Source organism: Mixophyes fleayi, chromosome 2 (genome assembly GCF_038048845.1).
Source record: "Mixophyes fleayi isolate aMixFle1 chromosome 2, aMixFle1.hap1, whole genome shotgun sequence".
NCBI classification, from domain to species: domain Eukaryota; kingdom Metazoa; phylum Chordata; class Amphibia; order Anura; family Limnodynastidae; genus Mixophyes; species Mixophyes fleayi.
In genome coordinates this window covers 342,830,038-342,853,387 of record NC_134403.1, presented here as the reverse complement: position 1 = coordinate 342,853,387, position 23,350 = coordinate 342,830,038, and the positions used below count along the sequence as shown (strand labels likewise).

At 37.5% G+C, this 23,350-nt stretch overlaps 1 protein-coding gene and 1 long non-coding RNA gene across 4 annotated transcripts in view; both read left to right on the top strand.

Moving 5' to 3' along the window:
- The window catches only part of CADM2 (cell adhesion molecule 2), a 1,139,602-nt gene that overhangs the window by 358,797 nt on the left and 757,455 nt on the right, over positions 1-23,350 (top strand). The gene's annotated exons all lie outside the window — the stretch shown is intronic.
- Positions 3,714-6,397, top strand: LOC142139454 (uncharacterized). The gene is made up of 2 exons (XR_012688204.1): positions 3,714-3,788; positions 6,193-6,397. It is a non-coding gene; the product is annotated as an uncharacterized LOC142139454 (long non-coding RNA).

Here is a 23,350-nt window from a genome sequence, read left to right as displayed (position 1 = left end):
CCGTATAGCCAGAGCATATTTATACCCATGTTCAAATGGGAACCTTTCTTGAGATCCTCTTGTACTTGAATATGGGCGTACCTGTGTGCAATTTCCATCTGATTTTAAAAAACACAAATTGCATCACTTTATGTTCCTTGAAGAATCCAGCCTTAAATCTCCCTTGATAAATACATATTGTATGAATGGATTGACTTTATATCACCACCTGTTGGACACAAATGAAGGTTTGTCAACTTATGGACCTAATGGGAAGGGAGGTAAATATGTGTCTCTTAATACAACACCACCCAAAGGCTATTACAGGATAGAACGTTGACGATACAACCCATGATGGTCCGGTAGATAGGATAGTCATAGGATGGTCATAGTCATAGGATAGTCATAGGATGGTCATAGTCATAGGATAGTCATAGTCATAGGAAGGTCATAGGCATAGGAAGGTCATAGTCATAGGATAGTCATAGTCATAGGATAGTCATAGGAAGGTCATAGTCATAGGATGGTCATAGTCATAGGATAGTCATAGGATGGTCATAGTCATAGGATAGTCATAGGATGTCATAGTCATAGGATGGTCATAGTCATAGGATAGTCATAGGATGGTCATAGTCATAGGATGATCATAGTCATAGGATAGTCATAGGATGGTCATAGTCATAGGATAGTCATATGATGGTCATAGTCATAGGATGGTCATAGTCATAGGATAGTCATAGGATGGTCATAGTCATAGGATAGTCATAGGATGGTCATAGTCATAGGAAGGTCATAGTCATAGGTTAGTCATAGGATGATCATAGTCATAGGATAGTTATAGTCATAGGATAGTCATAGTCATAGGATGGTCATAGTCATAGGATAGTCATAGTCATAGGAAGGTCATAGTCATAGGATAGTCATAGTCATAGGATAGTCATAGGAAGGTCATAGTCATAGGATGGTCATAGTCATAGGATAGTCATAGGATGGTCATAGTCATAGGATAGTCATATGATGGTCATAGTCAAAGGATAGTCATAGGATGGTCATAGTCATAGGATAGTCATAGGATGGTCATAGTCATAGGATAGTCATAGGATGGTCATAGTCATAGGATAGTCATATGATGGTCATAGTCATAGGATGGTCATAGTCATAGGATAGTCATAGGATGGTCATAATCATAGGATAGTCATAGGATGGTCATAGTCATAGGAAGGTCATAGTCATAGGATAGTCATAGGATGATCATAGTCATAGGATAGTTATAGTCATAGGATGGTCATAGTCATAGGATAGTCATAGGAAGGTCATAGTCATAGGATAGTCATAGTCATAGGATAGTCATAGGAAGGTCATAGTCATAGGATAGTCATAGGAAGGTCATAGTCTTAGGATAGTCATAGGATGGTCATAGTCATATGATAGGCATAGGAAGGTCATAGTCATAGGATGGTCATAGTCATAGGAAGGTTATAGTCATAGGATGGTCATAGTCATAGGATAGTTATAGGATGGTCATAGGAAGGTCATAGTTATAGGATGGTCATAGTCATAGGATGGTCATAGTCATAGGATAGTCATAGGATGGTCATAGTCATAGGATGGTCATAGGATGGTCATAGTCATAGGATGGTCATAGTCATAGGATAGTCATAGGATAGCCATATTTTTGGTACTGAAAATGCTGAACTCAGGTGAGAACATCTGTTATATGACCGAATCTACAGGCTAGTGAGACCTTCTAATCAGTCACATGGGGTCTATACACAATGATTGAGCACATCTGAGTACACTTATGGATGTGCTCAGACGCTGGTCTTCATTTGTAGACTCAAGATTAGCCCAAAATAGCTATTGCTCTCCTAGTGCTATATACTCATATACTCATAACATGACCCCCACCCCCCACACACACACACACACGACCTAAGCCTGGAACTATGAAGGTCAAAACAGTAATTCCATTGTAGTTTCTCTTCTAAAGAAATATATTTTTTCCCTTAAGGCTACTGCTACTGTTTTTACATTGGAATTTACAGTAAACTAACTATTGAAGTAAGACGGCATTGACATTAGCATTACAACATGCATTACAGCTCCTTTACTCGTTGAAGTGGCTTTTACCTTGGGGATTTTGATGAACAAAGGGTCATAGGAATGAATATGTTTGTGTGTTTCCCGATAAATAGCCTTTAGGATGAATAAATGCTATTTCCCTATAACTATTTTTCCCCTGAATTATATATCAGCAACTCGTGCCTCCGATAGGCAAGTTATTCTGTCATTTTAGTTCCTGAGAGATTGGGGAGGAAAAGTTACAAGAAATGCTGACATTGGGGGCTGCAAATAATTCACTTCCAAGCCAACATTCCTAATAATACATAGTTTTGTCAACCTGAATAATTAATTTCAATATTCTGTTTTTAAAATGTAATGTGTAACATGTAACAGATGCTTTTCTGTCTTGTATTCATATTATGGATGTCTATATTGTTTTTTTTACAATATATAATATATATATATATATATATATATATATATATATATATATATATAAATATATATATATATATATATATATATATATATATATATATATATATATATATATATATATATATAAAACATTTTGATTTTCATAGAAGAGATTTATAGGCTTTTCTTGGAAAAGACAATAGATTTATAATAAAAGTAAAGAAGATCCTCTGAACTTACTGAGCTACTTGTAAGAATAGAAACACGCACAGTGACAAATATATGGACCCAAAGTCACACAAAGTAACCCAAAGTGACACAAACATAACTACTGTATATAAAACGATAAACACAAATGAGCTTATTTATAAAGGGATGTACACCGGTTTGTGTACTGTATCATACGTGATATCGCTCTGTGTATGAACAGGAAGTAAGCGCACACATATGTTCCTATGCAGACTTGCATGTTTCTGGACAACGTATCCTGAATCATATCCCCATGTATACCCCACGATACTTGCTGAATGCGAAGCTCCGTTACCACTTGGTGAAAGGTGGTAACACATTGCTCCCACCACCCTATGAGATTTAGGTTTCTAATTAAAACTGCGTGTGAGGTATCTGAATGTGTGATCTAACATATGAGAAGTGACTAAATCGACCAGGTATTGAAAATGGAAAATAAAGCGAGAAAATAGATAGAAAGTCACATGTGATCTTGGGTCCTTCATTCCAGATGGAAGAAAATAATTTCTCTTGTGCTACACGTTTCTCTAAATTGGTTAAAACTTATTTTTCAATAATTTGCTTTGATTGCATCATGAATTTTGTGTAACAAAACTTCAAATTGCAGCATTCTATATAATTTATATGCATTTACATTATATTGGAAATAAAGCTCAAATTTGCTGTCATGCAATTTTCTAACATCTAAAATGAATAGTTCAACCTGTATAAAAGCCTAATTGTATTGTACAATTTTTATTACACATATGCTTTTCCTCACTATTTCACAATATTTCATCTTGGTGACTGCTGGGGGATATCCAGTTGCCAAAGCAAAAGCTATCCAGAGTGATAAGTCAAAAATGAAAAAATAAAAAAGCTTTTATACATATAAATATAGTGATAAATACATAAATGATATAATATTAACCATCACCCTCCGATCATAAGTACTAGCAATAGCCCTATTCATTTTAAAGAGTTCCACACAACAAAATAATTCAATCAATATTTTTTTCCAGTGCTTACCCTTGATGAATGGCGTCCTGAGATGGCATCTGCAGACAATGCATTGTGGTGGTACACTTCTGTGATACTGGGTAAATAGGCTGAGAGATGCCGCTAGCACCATAAGTAAATTGGGAGAAGTGAACACCTGTATTCACAAGCAAGAAAACTTTTTGCGCATTGATAAGTAGGTCCCGCAGTTAGCGTGCTCCTGCCAGTACCATGGGCTGATGACTTCCCCATTAATACTTCACAAAAGGTGGCTAATTTCATGCAGACATGTAAAAAGGTGGATATAGAAGAAATATTAAATGAAAATACACAGATGTAGTTATGTCTGTTTATGTTCTATAACATTATATCCAGTGGTTGAAGTGGACCGCTATACATTGGTACACCATACCGCCACCGCTCCTACTGCTTGCCTTGGAAAACTGTCACATTCCATTCACCTACTTTCTCCATACTGCCACTTCTAAAATGTTATACGGCCACTTCTAAAATGTTATACGGCCACTTCTAAAATGTTATACGGCCACTTCTAAAAGGTTATACCGTCACTTCTAAAATGTTATACCTCCACTTCTAAAATGTTATACCGCCACTTCTAAAATATTATACCGCCACTTCTAAAATGTTATACCGTCACTTCTAAAATGTTATACCTCCACTTCTAAAATATTATACCGCCACTTCTAAAATATTATACCGCCACTTCGAAAATGTTATACCGCCACTTCGAAAATGTTATACTGCCACTTCTAAAATGTTATACCGCCACTTCTAAAATGTTATACCGCCAGTTCTAAAATATTATACCGCCACTTCTAAAATATTATACCGCCACTTCTAAAATGTTATACGGCCACTTCTAAAATATTATACCGCCACTTCTAAAAGGTTATACGGCCACTTCTAAAAGGTTATACCTCCACTTCTAAAATATTATACCTCCACTTCTAAAATATTATACCGCCACTTCTAAAAGGTTATACCGCCACTTCTAAATTTCCACTTCGAACACTGTTATATCAAAATACTTTCCACCACTTTCACCTTTTGTTATGCTAGTAAGTAAAAAGCGGAATATATAATATCTGTTTTTCTAAGAGATTAATGAACAATGGACTTTCTACTGTATAGAAAGGACAAAAAATATATATTTTTACATCATAAAGATTATTTAACAGAATAGGATGTGTATTTTTGTTCCAAGAAATACATTTTAAGAAAGTTTCCAGCACTTTTATAGAATATCCCCTATGTGGCAGGAGAGATCAGGCACTTGCTGTCTGTATGGGTCAGTACGATCAGGATATTAATATTATTATTATATTAATCTTTATGAGGCACCACATGAGATCCACAGCTCTGTACAGAGGGAAAGCAACAGGGCAGTACATGGTATAACAGTACAATACAGTAAACAAATAACACTACAACTCTCAACACAGCTACTGGGGTGCAAGGGGAATATTCAGCGCAGGCTGAAACCTGTGCCCATTAGCGTGGGCGCAGCTAACAGGTTTAGAAACACTGAAAGAGGTGCAAAGACAATGGAGCAGTGGATTCAATGGGCAGTGAGCAAATGTTGTAGGTAATGAGAACAGGAGGAAAGAGGGCCCTACGCACCAGAGCTTACAATCTAAAGGGAATTGTGCAGACACACAGTTGGCACATAGAGGTGAGCCAAGGTAATGGGATCTGAGGGCACGAATCTAGAGTGGGAAAAATGGAGGATGGAAGAGGATACAGCTGAACAGGATATCTGAGTGGTTTGCTTATCAACTATAACAATTATATTGACATTCCTGAAGTGTCTTCTTAGATTTGGCTATCCCACGCACAGAAGATATATTGTAAGCTCTTGTGCATGGAAGCTATGCTGAATAATTCTGTGTGTAGTGCTAGAGTATGTAAAATAAAACAAATACTAAGTATAAATACACGTTACTATGCTCTGTCAAGAGTTAATGACCTAGGGCCTGATTCAATAAGGATCTTAACTTGAGAAACTTCTTATTTCAGTCTCCTGGACAAAACCATGTTACAATGCAAGGGGTGCAAATTAGTATTCTGTTTTGCACATAACTTAAATACTGACTGTTTTTTCATGTAGCACACAAATACTTGAGAGCTTATTTGTACACTGAATTTTAAAGTTGATATTTGTGTGCTACATGAAAAAACAGGCAGTATTTAACTTATGTGCAAAACAGAATACTAATTTGCACCCCTTGCACTGTGACATGGTTTTGTCCAGGAGACTGAAATAAGAAGTTTCTTAAGTTCAGATCTTTAATGAATCAGGCCCCTATTCTTTAATCCAGCCTTACTTGGCGAATGCAGAACATGCAATTAAAACATTTCTAAGATAATTTTCATCTATAGTTTGGGAGGATATTTTCGGATGAGGTGGTAGAAAATATTTCCTGATTGCAAACGTGCATTCTGTCAATCCTGGATAGGATATATACATTTTACTGTGTATTGCAGGGTATGCGCCGGCTATGAGACAGGGAGGTGAAGGGGCAGTGATGCTGGTCCAGAACTGAGTGGGCTTCACTGCAAATGTACCGTCTCTTGCGCAGTCTCAGAAGAGCAATGGCCAAGGAAGCTTATGAACCGCCATGCCCTCCCACAATTTTGCTATGTGACTTGGCGATGAAGTGTTACGCCACTGATTAAAGCATATCAAAATGATTTTTATGGCTATGTTTTTTATTAGAAAGCAAACAGATTTTACTAACTGCTAATAAAAATATATCCTATCTATCTGTGATCTCCAGCCACGCGTGAATCAGTATGTGGAACAGAAGAATTCTTATTGAGAAGCATGTTCCAGAATTTATTGTGGAAAATCCAGATATAGTAATACGTGATTAAGCATTCTGTTACCATACCACACATAGAGGAATGACCCCGGGATCATGACATCTGACATTAGTAACATTGAACAAGAGCTGTGGTAGAGCAGAATTATCAGCAGGCTACAAGATTAAATATCACCAGCAAAGGAAGGAACATGTAATTCCAATCTGCTTGTGACTTATAGAACCATTGTCAGGCTGCTATGATTATATATTTCTAGACTATGCTTTACTGTTGACCCCAACACACATAAAAAATGAAAAAAGAATGGTAAAAAAAAGAATAAATAAATTAGGATAAGCTTCACAACCAAAAACCTGCAAAACCACTGTCATTTCTAAGATAACTTTATTGTAACAGTTGTAGTTGTTTCAGTTATTATTAATGCACATATATAATTCCTTAATCTCACCTTCTTTTGCGTTACATTTTTCATGATTAGTCAGTTAGTTTTCAACACTGTGTAGAGAATTAAAACAATCAGTATCATCACATTCATAAGCTAGACTGATTCCATGTCAACCTATAGCTAACATTTTTTTAGAATAATTGTTTAACTTTTCTATCATTAAGATACACAAATATTATTTTTTAAATATATTTTTATTCATCTTCCAGAAAAACTGTCACAATAGACTAAAAATAGCAAGGACATACAACCGACCCAATTTTCACTCTCAGCCAAACGCGCCCCTCTTGTTTCAGCTGTGCCCTCCTCCACTTAGAATGTAAGCTCTCTAATGAGCAGGGTCCTCCATAGCCTTTGTTTTTATGTCTGCATTTATTGTTTCTGCCTTGTCTGTCCTTGTTTTATATATAACCTGGTTTCCCTACTGTACGGCACTGAGGAGCACTGTGGTGCCTTACAGATCTACGATAATAATAATAATAATAATTGGCATAAACATAACATTAATTAAAGCAGCAATCTCATAAGAAAATCAGGTGTGTGTTTTTTAAACATAAATCACTGTGGCATCCTATAAGAAGAATGTTGGTATTTACCTTTTGCCTTGTTTTTTTTCTTCAGGCTGCTATTAATGATTTATGATGATTGAACTACCATGGCAACCACAGTCACATGGCACATCATGTAATGAGCAGAGAGGCTTTGAAACACATCTCTGAGCTCTGTCTGTAATTTTTTTTAAAAAATAACCCAACACAGCAGACTACTATGGGTATGACAATTAAATTTGTGTGAAATCATATTTTATCTACATCTAATTTGTACGTTTTCTCGTCGTATTTTAAGCGAAACGCAATGCTAAATGTCACATTGAAACTCTGGATGTCTGTACTGTAATTCTGTAGACTTTCAGCAAAAACATAACAGCCTGCTGTGTTTTATGAGCTGATTTATATAGGGCAAACTCATTTCCTTATAGCCTGCAGTCATTAGTTTCCTTACAGGAATGACAATTTTACCATATAGGTGCCAGTTGTTTCACGGAATATTAGTTTCATCCAAGTAAAGCTCATGGAGACCTACTTTGAGCTGAGACATCAACACATTAAATCAATCCATCTACAGAAGAGCTATGTCAAAATAGCTGTCTTCACGCATTTTGCATTGTTATTCTTCACTGAGCTGATGCTCAGGGGTCAGATTAGAGTTCATTCAACCAGAGCCTTGGCAGACATGATAGCCAGCCTCAGGACGCGTTTTTTAAGTTGAGCTTTGCAGAACAGCCACTTGGAGTTCATATGACATTTTGCAAAATGTTAGAGCTTTAACGTTGTTGTACCGAGAGACACAGAACTGAGCTGATAGTGATAGGTTTCACCATCACTGATTGATGTGTCTATCATCTACATACTTCTGCACAATGCAATTTTCATCCAGTTCTTAATGATGCCAATCCACCTGAGCAGGTAATGCAAAAATAATTTTTGGTGCAACTCTTTTTAATCCTAATTTAAGAAAACCCATACTCAGACTATAATGTTCCAATCAATGATTATTATTGTCGGAAATTTGTAAGGTACCACAGTGCTCTGCAGTGTCATACAGTAAGGTAAACAGTACATACATAAAACAGGGACATACAAGGTAGACAAAAGGAATGCAGACATGAAAACAAAGGGTAGAGAAGAACTTCTTCATGGGAGAGCTTACGTTCTAAGTGGAAGAGGGCACAGCTGAATCAAAAGAAGCAAGTGTGGTTCAGAGTGAATATTGGGACAGTTGTGGGGGTACATTAGTGTGAGTAGCATCAGGTAAACTCGAATAAAGAGAAGTGATTTCAGAGAGCATCTAAAGATTTGAAGGCTGTGGGAAAGTCTGATAGGGCGTGGTAGGGAATTCTATAAGTGGGGAGCAGCACAGGAGAAGTCTTGTAGGCGGGAGTGAGAGGTGGTTACCAGAGATGAGACGCAGGTCAGAGGTAGATCTAAGAGGACGAGAGGGAGAGTATTTTGATATGAGACTAAATATACAATATAAAATCTGAATAAAGAAGAATGGAAAAAACAGATTAGGCCATTCCCTGTTACGCTAGGAACACCCCTAAAGGGCACAACCTTTCTGCACTCCGTGGATCCTTACTGTTCCCAAAAAACAGGTACTTGTGGGTTCTGGTCTGGTCAGTAAAAAATAAGACTACAAAAACACATTTCTAGTCCGCCTGGGCAAAATCAATCACGTGCAACCTTCTGATCTGGGGATGTCATCCACAAAATTCCCAATATAAACCTAAAAAAACCTACAATAGAGGAGAAATTGGCACTTGTGATATACAAATATAATGTGAAGAAATAAATGTTAATAATTATAAACGGACTACGTTTCTGTTCTTTATATTTTTTCATGCTATACGAGATCTAACGCAGAGGATCGCACCATCACAAAGAAAGAACATTTATAACCCCATTTGAACTATTTTTTTTACATCTCAATCGAGAGAAAATGTGTTTTTGATTTTGGCATTTTTTATTCTATTACGTGGACTACTTTGTAGACTATTATAGATCACTTTTTTTGTTCAGGTTATAGCACAGTTTTCCATTTTATAATTATTTACATTTATTCCTTCATTTTTGGAATTTATATTTATAGATCTCAAGCGCAAATTTCTCCTCTGTTGTAGATTTTTCTTTTAGTAAACAGAAAGAAGATATTGAAGAATAGAAAGGTGGAATGGAGACAGGATAAAATTGTTACTTGTTGATCTTGGGGTGTACAGTTACTAACAGTTGTATCTGCATCTGCCCATGGTCCATTCATTTGCATTGTATTAACTGTGATGGCTTCTCTATAATTGTGATCTATAGAAAACTATGACAAGCACATGATCTGTGCTCACAGCAGTTTCCACAAGTTTCATCCTCTGTTGTGAAGAGCTAGGTAGATGGGAGTACTCCTTGTGACTACTGTACACTGGAAGAAGCAGTGTGAGCCTTTACTTACATGGACACACAGTTTGACCCTGATCTTTGAAGGAAGTGAAAGAAACTGAACAGCCAATATCTATACGTTTAAACTTAATAGTGATTTCTCATCACTATAAATTATATATGTTTTGTTATGTTGCCTTTTCTCTTTAGTATGTTGTTTTTTAGTTCATCACACCTGCGGGGAGTAAAATATTTTAAGCTCAATACAACTACTGTTGCACTATAACAAGTGATTAAGTAGAATGAAAAAAATCTTGTTTTCAGATAAATACATTACAAATGTAAGTTATATTTACTAGTTAACTATTTACCAGTTGACACCATACTTATAATCTGATTGTCTGGAAAGCTTACTCTTTAATTCTATCTTAGACTAATGCGAAAGATACACACTATATATATATATATATATATATATATATATATATATATATATATATATATATAAAATGAAATACTAATTTAAACTAATCTGTTTTTGCACAGTATCTCTGTGTGTTTCTGTACATATCTACATATAAAATGTACCCCAGTTTATGGTAAAATGACTATTTTTTGACATATCATTTCTTAGCCAAAATGCATGCTTTAGTTATTTCTACAAGAGTTGACAAATTTTCTTTTAGGAATCCAAATCTCCTTTCCTGCCCTCTTCTGAGTCATATCCATCAAAGTCCTACTTGATTTACTGAGCAAGCAATGTAATAAAGATTGATATTGTTATTGGGCAAATGTGTAGTTCTTAAAAAGAAGGGGACTCTGACATTACAGAATGCACCCACAGTTAATCACAATTTAGGAAAAGATTTACTGTGGACATAAAATATTGCCATAGTATTATTTTTTATTTTTTTTAAAAATGATCGTTCGTCAAGTACTTTTGTATTTGAATTTGCTGCTGACAATAGCTCCTATATGCTGTGTTGTGTTTATATGCTGTTTATTACTAATATATTAGCTAAATGAATAACATCTGAATAGCAGGCAACCACTATATGTTACTATACGTTATATATTTTTTTATTAGATCTCAGCAGTTATTGCATAATACTGTCTTTTCAGTATTAACGTGGTCTACCACAGTTGACCCATGTTTATATAAGACAAGCAGTGATCGTAAAGTACTAAATGTCTGATCAGTCGAGTGCAAAATACCAGGGCATAGCCCTGCTCAAAATACTGTATTAAGAACCACTAATGAGAAATTCTGGAGACATTTTAGAACATAATTTACCTTAGCATCACTGTATATTGCTGTATGACTCATTTTCAAAGGAATAATGACCAGGCAGTGCACTTTATAACTATGGTTATAACGTTCTGCGTCACAGAGGTGATTTTAAGTTCACCCTTAATGTAAAGGAACTATGTAATTATTATACATTTAAGAATAGATAATTGTGAAGTTAAGTGCTGCTGAGTTACCGGTAACATATTTAATGTATATCTAAATCCTTTATTAATGAAGATGGAAAACATACAAAGACACACACTAAAGGTACACAAGTCTCTTTATGTAGGTATTTGAATGTAGGTGTCAGGGGCAAACGCAGGATTGGTAGAGAGGGCTTTCCACGCTACGCCACCAGTGGGCGTGACCAGCATGCATGGGGGCGTGGCTATAATTTTAGACAGTGCTTGGCTGCTCTCCAACTCTTCCTATCCTCACATACACAGAGAATTCCTATCCCCATCATATACATGGGGCAAGCCACCCCAAGCATACAGTGCCCATGCTGGGAGGGGGTTTCCAGACACTAGGAAACCCCCCTCAGTTTGCCTATGGGTGTCACATGCTGGACACACATGTGTGTTTGATCAACTATAGCACTAATGTGTGGACACGCTGGAAAGGTCTGCCCTCTAAGGGGCCTGGAGGGGAGGGGGGCATGCAGTGCAGGTGCATTTCTCCCACTTAGAGGCCCCTGTGGTAGACAACCCTGCACCCCCGGGTACTCCACATCACCCCCCCAGGAAAAGATCAGTCATCCTCTAAGAGGTACATGCGTGTACGCTAGCTGCACATGCTCAGAGGAGGTCCCCTCTCTGCTTAGAGCAGAGCGGGGGGTCGGGAGGTTACAGCTGCATCACTAGGCCCCTACCAAATCCTGTGGGGTCTATCGATGTAGACTTCCGCCCTTATATTGGCCCATATGTGGCCAGCCAACTATACTGTAACTACTCTTGTATGTATATGTGTGGGTATCAATTATTATTCATTTCACTCATCTTTCCCACTTTAAGACCGTGGGACGACACAAGATATTCAAGAGGCGAGAGCGTGGTGGAATGTAGCTACAAAGATAACTTCTATAAGGCAAAGACGGTTTACTTAACAAGCCGTAGTAAAAGCCAAAAATGATTGTTCCACTCAGCCCGAGCACCAATGACCCGACCTCATCCGTATTAGTTGACCACATATATATACATGAAGTTTACTGGAATGGCTCATGTGTAGCCAAATGTACTGTCGCTTGTCTTGCTCGGTGGTTAATCTACTGCAAATTCCAATATACCCACTGGTTAAGGTGCGACAGAGACAAGAAGGTAACAGGTTAACATGAGCCTTCTAGAATGCGGATATCACAAAATGTAACACTTGGACAGAGTTAACTTTTAAAAATCAAAGGTTGTTTCCCTGAAGAGTTGCCAGACCTTTATTCAATACATCAATAAATACAGCATATTGCTGCAGACAAAAGATGGTGCATCAGTGCTTTAGTAGGATTATAGTAATTTAGCCAGTTGCCTGTACAAAGTAACTATGTATTTAGACTATTTCTGGTGACTGTCATTCAGATGTAGAGGCCCTGCTAATTGCAGCTTCAATGGAAGTGGCATAAAATGACAACATAGATAAATTGCATGTATTCAGTCTGTATTTAGATCATAACCCACAGCTAAAACAATCAATATAAGGCTTTGGAAATACAGTAAAAGCATATCAGGAGTGGCAGACAGTGTTTAAGTATATGTGTGTGTGTGTGTATATATATATATATATATATATATATATATATATATATATATATATAGTGCAAATACAGGCTTTATAGATATTATAAATTATAATGTAATTTATCATTCACATGCATGCATGTACGTAGTTCTATCCTTTTATAAGACACAGGGTTGATTGCAACTGGTACTGATGTAAATATTAGTAGAACTATCAGTATCATATTTAGTGAAGTTGTCTATTTTTAAAGTGGGCCTGTCCACTACACATAATGTCCACTCTGTGTGTAGGTGTATGGTCCATTTTAAAGGTGAGGTCTGGATCACTGAAAATACATATCTTAAACTAATTTTAGGATATTTTTAGTATCTAGTCTCTTGCTGTTATTCTACAAAAATAATGTCATATAATAGGTTTATAAAAATGTTGAACTGTTTTGCTTTGTGAGCAATATTTCGTCTAATTGTTACCACCTGTTAGTGTTGTCTATTCTGTATTCAATATTTCCTTACGGTTTTCGGGAAAAAAAAAAGGTGAGTATTCTATGGACATACTGTACAAAGGTCTGTAGATGCCGTATCCTAACTTTGCCCACTACATTGACATCGTATTGTAAAGTATACATTGTAAAGTGGATTTCCACCCAAAATAAAATTTTAAATGATCATCTAGTTAAGTGAAATTGCCCATTTTATAGTTGCTGATCATTGGTAAATACCTTTATCAAGATATAGAAAATGATCCAGCTGGTGAATGCAGCGCCATAGCGGCATCCTTTTTCCTACTTCATTTATTAGTTTCTGCACTCACGTAGGCTACATCATATAGTCTCTGGATCTTAGATTCCGTGAGCTGACACCATTACTATTGCTAGGTAGGCCTTCTGTATGACCGCAAACCAGGATAGGAGAGAGTTCAGAAACATCTTTTGACTCACAGATGGGGTTATTATATTTTAATGATGCAAAATGTTTCACAGACTTTTAGCTTAGTGATATTTAATTATGCTTAAAAGTAAATAGGTTAAATGACAGTGCTAGAGGATGGGTGTAAAGATTTGGGGCTAGATTTACTAAGCTGCGAGTTTGAAAAAGTGGGGATGTTGCCTATAGCAACCAATCAGATTCTAGCTGTCATTTTGTAGAAGGTACTAAATAAATGAAAGCTAGAATCTGATTGGTTGCTATAGGCAACATCCCCACTTTTTCAAACCCGCAGCTTAGTAAATCTAGCCCTTGGAGTAATTCTTGCAACTATTACATAACTAAAAGCACAGTAGACGATGAGACCAACCGTCCAGTGGATTTCACTAGGAAAACAACAAGGAATTACAAAACTCTGGAAATAAATATAGATCTATGCTGGGAATAAACCATTAATAAGAGAAATTAACAAACTGAATGGGCTGGATGGGCTTTACCTGCAGTCAGTGTTCCCTGTTTTTAATTAAACTTTCTTTTTATTTTTTCTGACGTTCTTCCACGAGCCACTCTTTCTAGACAATCTTATTCTTCCTTCCTATTTCCCTTTTTAATGTAAATGAGATCTACCAAGCTTACATGGCCAAGCTATAGTGAAATATTATCCATATATTCCAAAGGAAAATATACCAATAGGTAAATGCTGATTTAAAAATAAACATTCGTGTGGTTGCGACATGCACAGACTTCGGAACAAACCATAATCCAGACATTGTGATGTTGGTAACGTTCCACCATAATGTTTCTTTAAAAGTACATCGGTATAGACTTCATATCTCCAATTCTGAATTCTACAGTGATGGCCAACCAGCACCCCTAGGGCCACTTGCAGCCCTCCAAACGTTTACTTGCGCCTCCCCAACTCATTCCTGCTTTATCATCATCATTTATTTATATAGCGCCACTGATTCTGTAGCACTGTACAGAGAACTCACTCACATCAGTCCCTGCCCCACTGGAACTTACAGTCTAAATTCCCTAACACACACACACACACACACAGACAGAGACTAGGGTCAATTTATATAGGAACCAATTAACCTTTTGGAGTGTGGGAGGAAACCGGAGCACCCGGAGAAAACCCACGCAAATACGGGGAGAACATACAAACTTGACCCCAGTGCTGTGAAGCAGAAGTGCTAACCACTTAGCCACCGTGCTGCCCATTTATTGTTGAATTTGTTTGTTATAGCTTGTAACACTTGTTTAAAATGCCTCCCAATATGTTATTACAGATAGGAGTCTCTTTCATTGATTAAATGTATTGTTTTAATATATTGTTTTCTGAGATTAGGGGGATTATGTGTGGCCCTTTTGAATCTTAGAGAATTATCACTGAGAATTATCACTGAGCTTGAATAGTTAATCCAATATATGGTATATAATATAAACGTTTGTTCCTTTACATTTGTTTATCTCTGGGGAAAATATAGACCATACTTGCCTACTTTTGCAGGCAGCTCACCGGGAGGGGGTCCGTCGAGGGGGGCGTGGCCACCGTGGGGCACCGTTAGGCTCCGCCCCTGTCTATCTCAGGCAATTTTAGCCAATCGCAGCAGGGGGCGCGTTTAGTCCCGCCCCCGCCATCTTTAACAACGCCGAAATCTGGATCCGGGATTTTTGCCTGCTTTCTCGAGAGTCCGGGAGAACTCCTAAAAATTCGGGAGTCTCCGGGACATTCCGGGAGAGTAGGCAACTATGATATAGACCCACTGATATAATGGGATTCAAATATTCACAATGATCAGGAAAAATATTAATGATTGATTCTTAAAATCTGTCTGCTACAGTGCAGCCATCTTTTATTTACTACGTGCAGTTTCATATGAAAATTAGCTTCTAAGGATACAAAATCAAAATACTTCAGCCAAAGAATCAACCCAACTATTTTACTATGATTGCAAGAAATTAAACAGGGAATTCTGAAGACTGAAAAACTGAGGAAATCATGCAGTGTTACATAATGTTATTGTTACAAAGCTATCCGTTGCTGTGATGAGAGGTAATGAAATATTTAAAAATGTGAGCTTCGCTAGTTGATTTTGGTACCTTGCAGAATAGATTTTATATTCATGCCCAGATGGCAATACTTTAGAGCTGACCTTCTCTTCACAACAGTGATCAATAGTAAATGCTATTTGTACTTCTCTAGTGAGAACAAAGCTGCTCGGGTTTTAAAAATCACTTTAATGTGGCCTTTTTTTTTTCGTTTGTTAACATTTAATTTTTCCTTACTGTGCTCGGTGTTTCATATATCACTATAATTTGTATTGCTACCTTGCATTTTCTTGCTTCCTCTGTTTACTTCATAATTTCACTAAACAGCTTAACATTTGAACTGTAGCATCTAAAATAAAAATTGTAACTGTAGACAAAAAAAGAAGAAGAGAAACTCTGTGGTCTGTCAATCATGGAATAAGTTTGTTTCAAATGTTAACAAATTATTGACACAATTATCTTGATATTGATTATTGGGTTTGTTTTAGTAATTTAATAGTCTGCTAACCTAATGAGAAAGTGAGGCTAAGCCATTTTTCATTTTAGAAATTAAAGATGGAAGTGATTTTTTTCCAATATAATATGATTTTGGTTGATTTGCTTTGTCATTTTTGTCTTGTTTTGCCAAATGTGAAGCATCACTCTCCCATTCAGGCAATAATATCAGTTGTCCATCTTTTCATTATAGTTTCATAGGGCAGCACGGTGGCTTAGTGGTTAGCACTTCTGCCTCACAGTGCTGGAGTCATGAGTTCGATTCCCGATCGTGACACATTTACTTACCTAAATAAACACAATAATTTGTTTTACTATGTTATAAGTTGTAACTGATATTACTAATGTATTATATTATATTTTATATAATAGCTATTGCTGGCTATGGGATGATTACAGGAAAATGGCATTTTCTTAAATCAATATGTTTTGTACAAAACTGTTAAAAAAGTTATGAGAATTAAAAACATGCATCACTAATTATGAGCCCCGGACGGTAAATCAGAGCTGATCCTTTTCAAATTGTTTAATTTATAATAATATTTATAAACTATAGTAGGACAGACAAGGCTGCCACCAGAAATTATGGGGCCCAGTACAGATGTAACAGACAGGGTCCCCCTCCTTCCTTCTCTCACCCCACCCTCATTTTTTTAGTTATTCTCTACCCAACATTTGCCTCCCATCCCCGGCTCCATCTAACCCCTGCAGTATTTGACTTACCTTTTTGTGTCTTCTTGCTGTCTCCTTTCGGCTCGCTGAGACGTTATTAATTACATGAAGTCAGTGATGCTGCTGGGATCCTCTCTGCCCGGGAGCCGGGCACCTGGGGGGCTGGGACTGGAGAAATGGTGGCAGCTGTGGGACCCTGACATCTTGGAAGTGCAGGCAGACATGCTGCCTACAAAGGGGGTCTGCTACTGCATCCTTAATTACGCACTGAGGTCTCTCCACAACACCTCTCACATCTCAGGAGCAGCTGCTGCCTAGAAATGGCGCACACTACCTCTCTTAATCCTCTGCGGAGGCCCCCTCTCCTAATAAATTTGTTTGGGCCCGGGCTGGTGGGGCCCCACTCGGCTGTTGGACCCCATACTGCTGTACTCCCTATACCCCCCTGATGGTGGCCCTGAGGACAAGAGTGTTATATGTCAACCTTTTCTGCATACTATATGTATGTTATGCATATATAAAAAAAATCTGATGTGCCATTTAGAAGGGTGAAAATAATCTTTTTTTGCCCCATGACAGTTCCCTTTTTATTTTATTTTTTATTCATTTTACATTTGAGATCCACTCCCTCCCATCTCTGACAAGCCATGCTTGCCCCTGTTTAGGTTGATACCTCTTTATGGCAAAAGTGCTCTGTACTCAAACATTCCCTTTCATTCTAACATCATCTTTTGAATTATATTCTGTAAGTTACAATAGTTTAGTAATTGCTGCAGAAAATGTTAGAAGTAACTGCTATGCATGGTGATTACTCAGTGACAAGTCTATGCAGGTTCATCAAACTTTCATCTAATGGAAAACAAAATGAATCAATAATGTTTCTGCAAAATGCCCTGTGCAGTGAGATCTCTGAAATAATTAATGGATTGATATGGGTTTTCTGACACTACTTGACACAAAGTAGTAAACAGCGCGGGATACTGAGCTGACTGGCTAATGCTAGACCCTGTTGAGTATCCTTCCATCCCTAAACTTAAATATTACTATTATTTTATTTCACTAAATCTTATTTCTTTAGCACTTATTTTTGTTGTCTCGCTACTTATTTACTAACAGTTACTTATAAAGTGCCATCATTTTATGCAGCGCTGTATAGAGAATATTTAATCATTAATGTCACTCCCTGTCCCATTGGAGCTTAGTCTAAATTCTCTTACGAACACAGACACCCTATGGTTCATTATTTGTCAGCAGCCAATTAACCTACCAGAATGTTTTTGGGCTGTGGCAGGAATTCAGGGCACCCATAGGAATCACACTCAAACACGGGTAGAATTTACAAAGTCCACATAGATAGAGCCCAGGTTGGAATCGAACCCATGACCCCTGCGGTGTGAGGCAGCAATGCTGACTATTGTGTCACCATGCTGCTCTGATATCATCTGAATTACCTATAGCTATAACACTTGGTCAGAAGCAGATCGTGAGATTCAGCTCAAATATACAGCTTCCCTCAAGTACAAAGCTTGGATTTAAAGCGCCCATTGAAATAGCCTCTTCTGCTTTAAATATGACACTCATGATCCAAGGGCCTTTCTTACTTAAGGAGCACTCCTGCCTGCTTATCTCTTTTGCCAGGAACAGATGATGCTCTGGTTTTTCCACCCTTTAGCCGGCATAGAGAGGATTGATGAAACAATTATTCTAAACATGGTAATAAATCACTGGTTAGAGCTGCCTTTAATTGTCTGTGTGTAGTTGTAATGGGTAGATCATTTATTTTTAGAATAAGTTTCTTCCCTGCTCTCCGTGTCAGTTGAAGGCACATAGGGTGGAGATCAATCTCCGCTCTAGATGTCAACTGGTTCAGGCTGTAAGTAAACGGAAGCAATGTCTGGAATTTTGAGATTTTATTTTTAATTGTATCGTGTTGGGGACAAGAGACCAGTTTCATACATCTGTCAGCCCTTCTTACCTGTACAAGACTTCATCTATAGTTTCACGGCTGGGGGTGATAAAGAGGCTTTTATTCTGACAAAGCAGTCGGTGTTTAACATTGCCCCGGAGCGTGATCATGATGTTGTGCAGTCAGTAGAGGAAGCACAGAATGCATGTCTTATGAGCAAGCACGGTTCTTCCCGTGTATTAATATAACTGAAATACAAAAACAAAACTGGGAGTGTTCTTCAGCAATTGTTTCTGCCAATACACTTTAAAAATAATTGAATACAAAGATTCCCTTTAAAGGAGAATTAGCAATATTTTCACCTTTAAATTCCCCACAACTTCCTTTCTAATACACATAAAACTTACTTATCATTCTGTAGAACCAGTTACACGCTTACTATATCTGCAAACTTTTCATATCTACCTGGACGGCACGGTGGCTAAGTGGTTAGCACTTCTGCCTTACAGCACTGGGGTCATGAGTTTAATTCCCGACCATGGCCTTATCTGTGAGGAGTTTGTATGTTCTCCCTGTGTTTGCGTGGGTTTCCTTTCCTCCAGGTGCTCCGGTTACCTCCCACACTCCAAAAACATACTGGTAGGTTAATTGGCTGCTAACAAATTGACACTAGTCTCTCTCTGTCTGTCTTTGTGTATATGTGTGTGTGTATCTTAGGGAATTTAGACTGTAAGCCCCAATCGGGCAGGGACTGATGTGAGTGAGTTCTCTGTACAGCGCTGCGGAATTAGTGGCGCTATATAAATAAACGATGATGATGATGGACATCAATATATGAAATGCAGCCTTTCTTCTTTTGATTGTTTGTACTTCTGTAAAGTACAGAAGGAGTGCAAGATTTTCATACCTAACTAGACAACTACACTGGTCAGTCTCAAATATGAGGAATGGGTAAGCTGGCAGCTGTAGGGCGGTTCATAAGAGTTGAAGAAATTGATCATGTAAATGTAGACCATGGGTACTTGTCTGTCAGGTTAGCACACAGTATTTGTGTGAATGTGTTTGACAACCTGCTATATATTTAAGCAGTAAAAATTATAGCTCTTATACGTAACAGCAAACTCCCACTCACATCAATGGCAAGAGACTTGACTAAGTAATGTAGCTGCACTCCCACGACTTAAGAAATACTTCTGAAATGTGTTAACAGACACTGCAGTACAATTTTCATACACTGCCTTCATTTCTCTGTTCCCATGTATTGTGTATGTCTGCAGTTAAAATGGTTTGGATTAGAGATGAGGGAAGTTGCAACAAACTTTTGCATGGATCAAATTTTATGGCACAATAAGTTATTTCACAGAGGTACAAACTTTCTGCGACACATACATATATATTTCACAGTCCCAAATCATATCTAAGCTAAAAGAGGCATGCAATACAAAAGTGCTGTTAAAAACCATGCAGGGTTCTGACAGCGGAGTAACTTTGAATCACTTCTTGTTCCCAAAAGTGTGTATTTCATTTACTATTATATGTCAGCAGAGGACATTCTAAAATGCATGTGTGACACCAGCTTGTGGCATGACGCAGAGCTGTCTGAGAATGAAATGTGTAGGACAAATCACAATTTGCGTTTCCACCCTCCTTGATCCAATTACAGTTCAGGCCTTCGTCATGAGGATGGAATATAGAATGTAGCAACCAGGAAATAGTAGACGTGGGCACCTCAGGGCAAGGAGGATACAACTAGCAGGGCTGGACTTAGACATGGGGGAAATGGGCAGGAGATCTCTGTGAGCTGGTGCCATGGGCCTCTGAGGTGTGCGGCACTCCATAGGTGTTTTTAGGAGATAGGTGAGGGCAGTTTTGTGCTTCAAAAATGCTAGGCATGTCCCTTGTGGGACACCGTAACGTCCCTAGCGGGACATGACCCCACCCCTTTTCTTCTGCATGCCAGGGTACTTACAGGTGAACAGACAAGTGGATCAGTCTAGTACAATAGATTTAAATATATATATATATATATATATATATATATATATGTATATATGGGAGGGCTGTCAAATTTTAGCCTGGGGGGGGGCAAGACTCCATTCAGCAGCCTATTAGGAACATTTTAAAGAAGAAAAATGCAGATGGCCCACTATGGGACCGGCCCGGGGGGCAGATGCCCCCATGCCTCCCCAACCCAGTCTGCCCCTCATATAACCCTTGAACTTCTAGAAGGGGGTATATATGTTGTCTAATGCATGCTGTAAGAATCCCTTCTTGTCAGTGGCAGATTAATACTTCCATTGGTCCAGGGCAGTGATGATGTCATTGGCTCCCAAATAACATACTTCTCTTTTCCACCTGATAACATGCTGAAACACACATGATTTCTTAATATGCACTGTAGACCACATTGGAGTAATATTTGTCAGAACAGACAGAGCAACCCTCACTTCCAGTGCATTAATGTACACAGCAACTCCCCATAAATCAAGGTTTTTGCAAACAATAATCTGTAATCCCAAATTTAGTTTAACCCATGACATGGTCAAATTTTGCATCTCTGAGAAATTGTATTAAATAAATGAAATTGTGGCCCCCTTGTCAGCCCTTGGATACTATTCCAAATAACCAACATTGCCAGATTATAATAAGGATAGTTTAAGATGGCTGTAATGGTGACACACCACATCCCTCTTAATGCTCGGTTTGTTTCAAGCAGTCCGAGCTCTAAGCTTAGAGTTGACTGTGGTTTAGGTCTACAAAATGTGCCACCCACTGTTTGTACAATTTAACTTTTCATTGAAGCCATTTTTGTTTTGTGTTGGATGAAGTACATATTTAACATTTACAAAATAGCCCTATTGGCGAAATTAATAAACATCTTACATTCATATGGCGCCCAAAATAAAATGACACCTTGGGGTATATTTACTAAAGTGCGGGTTTGAAAAAGTAGAGATGTTGCCTATAGCAACCAATCAGATTCTAGTTATCATTTATTTAGTACATTCTACAAAATGACAGCTAGAATCTGATTGGTTGCTATAGGCAACATCTCCACGTCTTCAAACCCGCACTTTAGTAAATATACCGCCTAATGTTCAATTAGTATTATTTTCCATTTAAGACCTTAATGTTAAAGATTATAAAATCTATTTAAAAAAATAAAAAACCTCAGTAATGAAGATTTTCTATCGTGCAATTTAACTAAAAAGGTCACACACTAGGCCGGTGCAGGGTCCTTCTGTGCAGACGCACTGGAAATGGAAGCCCAGACCTGTGCTTACAGTTCCAGATTCCATAAATAAATAAAGTTATTGGGAAAAACAATATAATTTTTTTTTTTTTTTAATTAACTTTATTAATAAAAGAAAAAGAAGACATGCTTTATTTTGCCAATAAAGTATATTTCCTGCAGTAACCCCTGACTAACCCCATCCTGTCCATGATAATAAGCACCGTCGAAGCATCCCCCAAATTCAACAAAAACGGGTTTTCCTCCTATTGATAAATAGACCGTTAAGTTTTTAATATGTGTGACAATTAATATTTATGCCTATATATAGTTCGACAATCAACACCGATATATTTATATTTAGTCTGACAAACTTGAGGCAGAATTTCATGTGGAATAAAACTAAAATACGCGTTCCTTTCAAATGATCATTTTCATTCTTTGCAGCTGAAGTGTTCCTTCCAAACAATTCATTGCCTAAGACAAATAGCTGAGTGTTTTCTAGTAAAATATAGCAATACATGAAGAAATAAAATTGATTCTAGATTGTGTGTGTAGAATGAATTTACCACTGATCCATACACCACGGGTCAGAGACTAAGTACAATAACATTTACTCCTTCACAGAATTCACATCTGTGCATTTGCAGTACACACAAATACTGGGCAGATTTATTTTTAGCCTGTGATTTAGAGTTGAGCTACAACACGTCCCATCCCAACTCTAAATCTTCCTGCATATTCTTGCTGGATTTACAACAGTCTTTCCTGAAAATTGAGGTGGAGTTAGCTTACCTAATGTGTACAGAATAACAGTTTAAAATAAAAAACACAGTGGGTCTGATTCATTAAGGAAAGCAAGAAAAATTAGTAACTTTGACTCTTGGCAAAACCATGTTGCATTGGAGAGGGATGCAAATTTAAAATGTAAATTTCAGTGTACAAATAAGCTATCATTTGTTTGTGTGCTACATGAAAAAAACAGGCAGATTTAACTTATGTGCAAAATAAAAAAAACTAATTTGCGCCCCTTGTATTGTAACATGGTTTTGTTCAGGAGAAAACTTACTCATTTTTTTTGCCTTACTTTCCTTAGTGAATTAGGCCCAGTATGCCTTGTTTTGATCATAAAAAAATCTTTACCA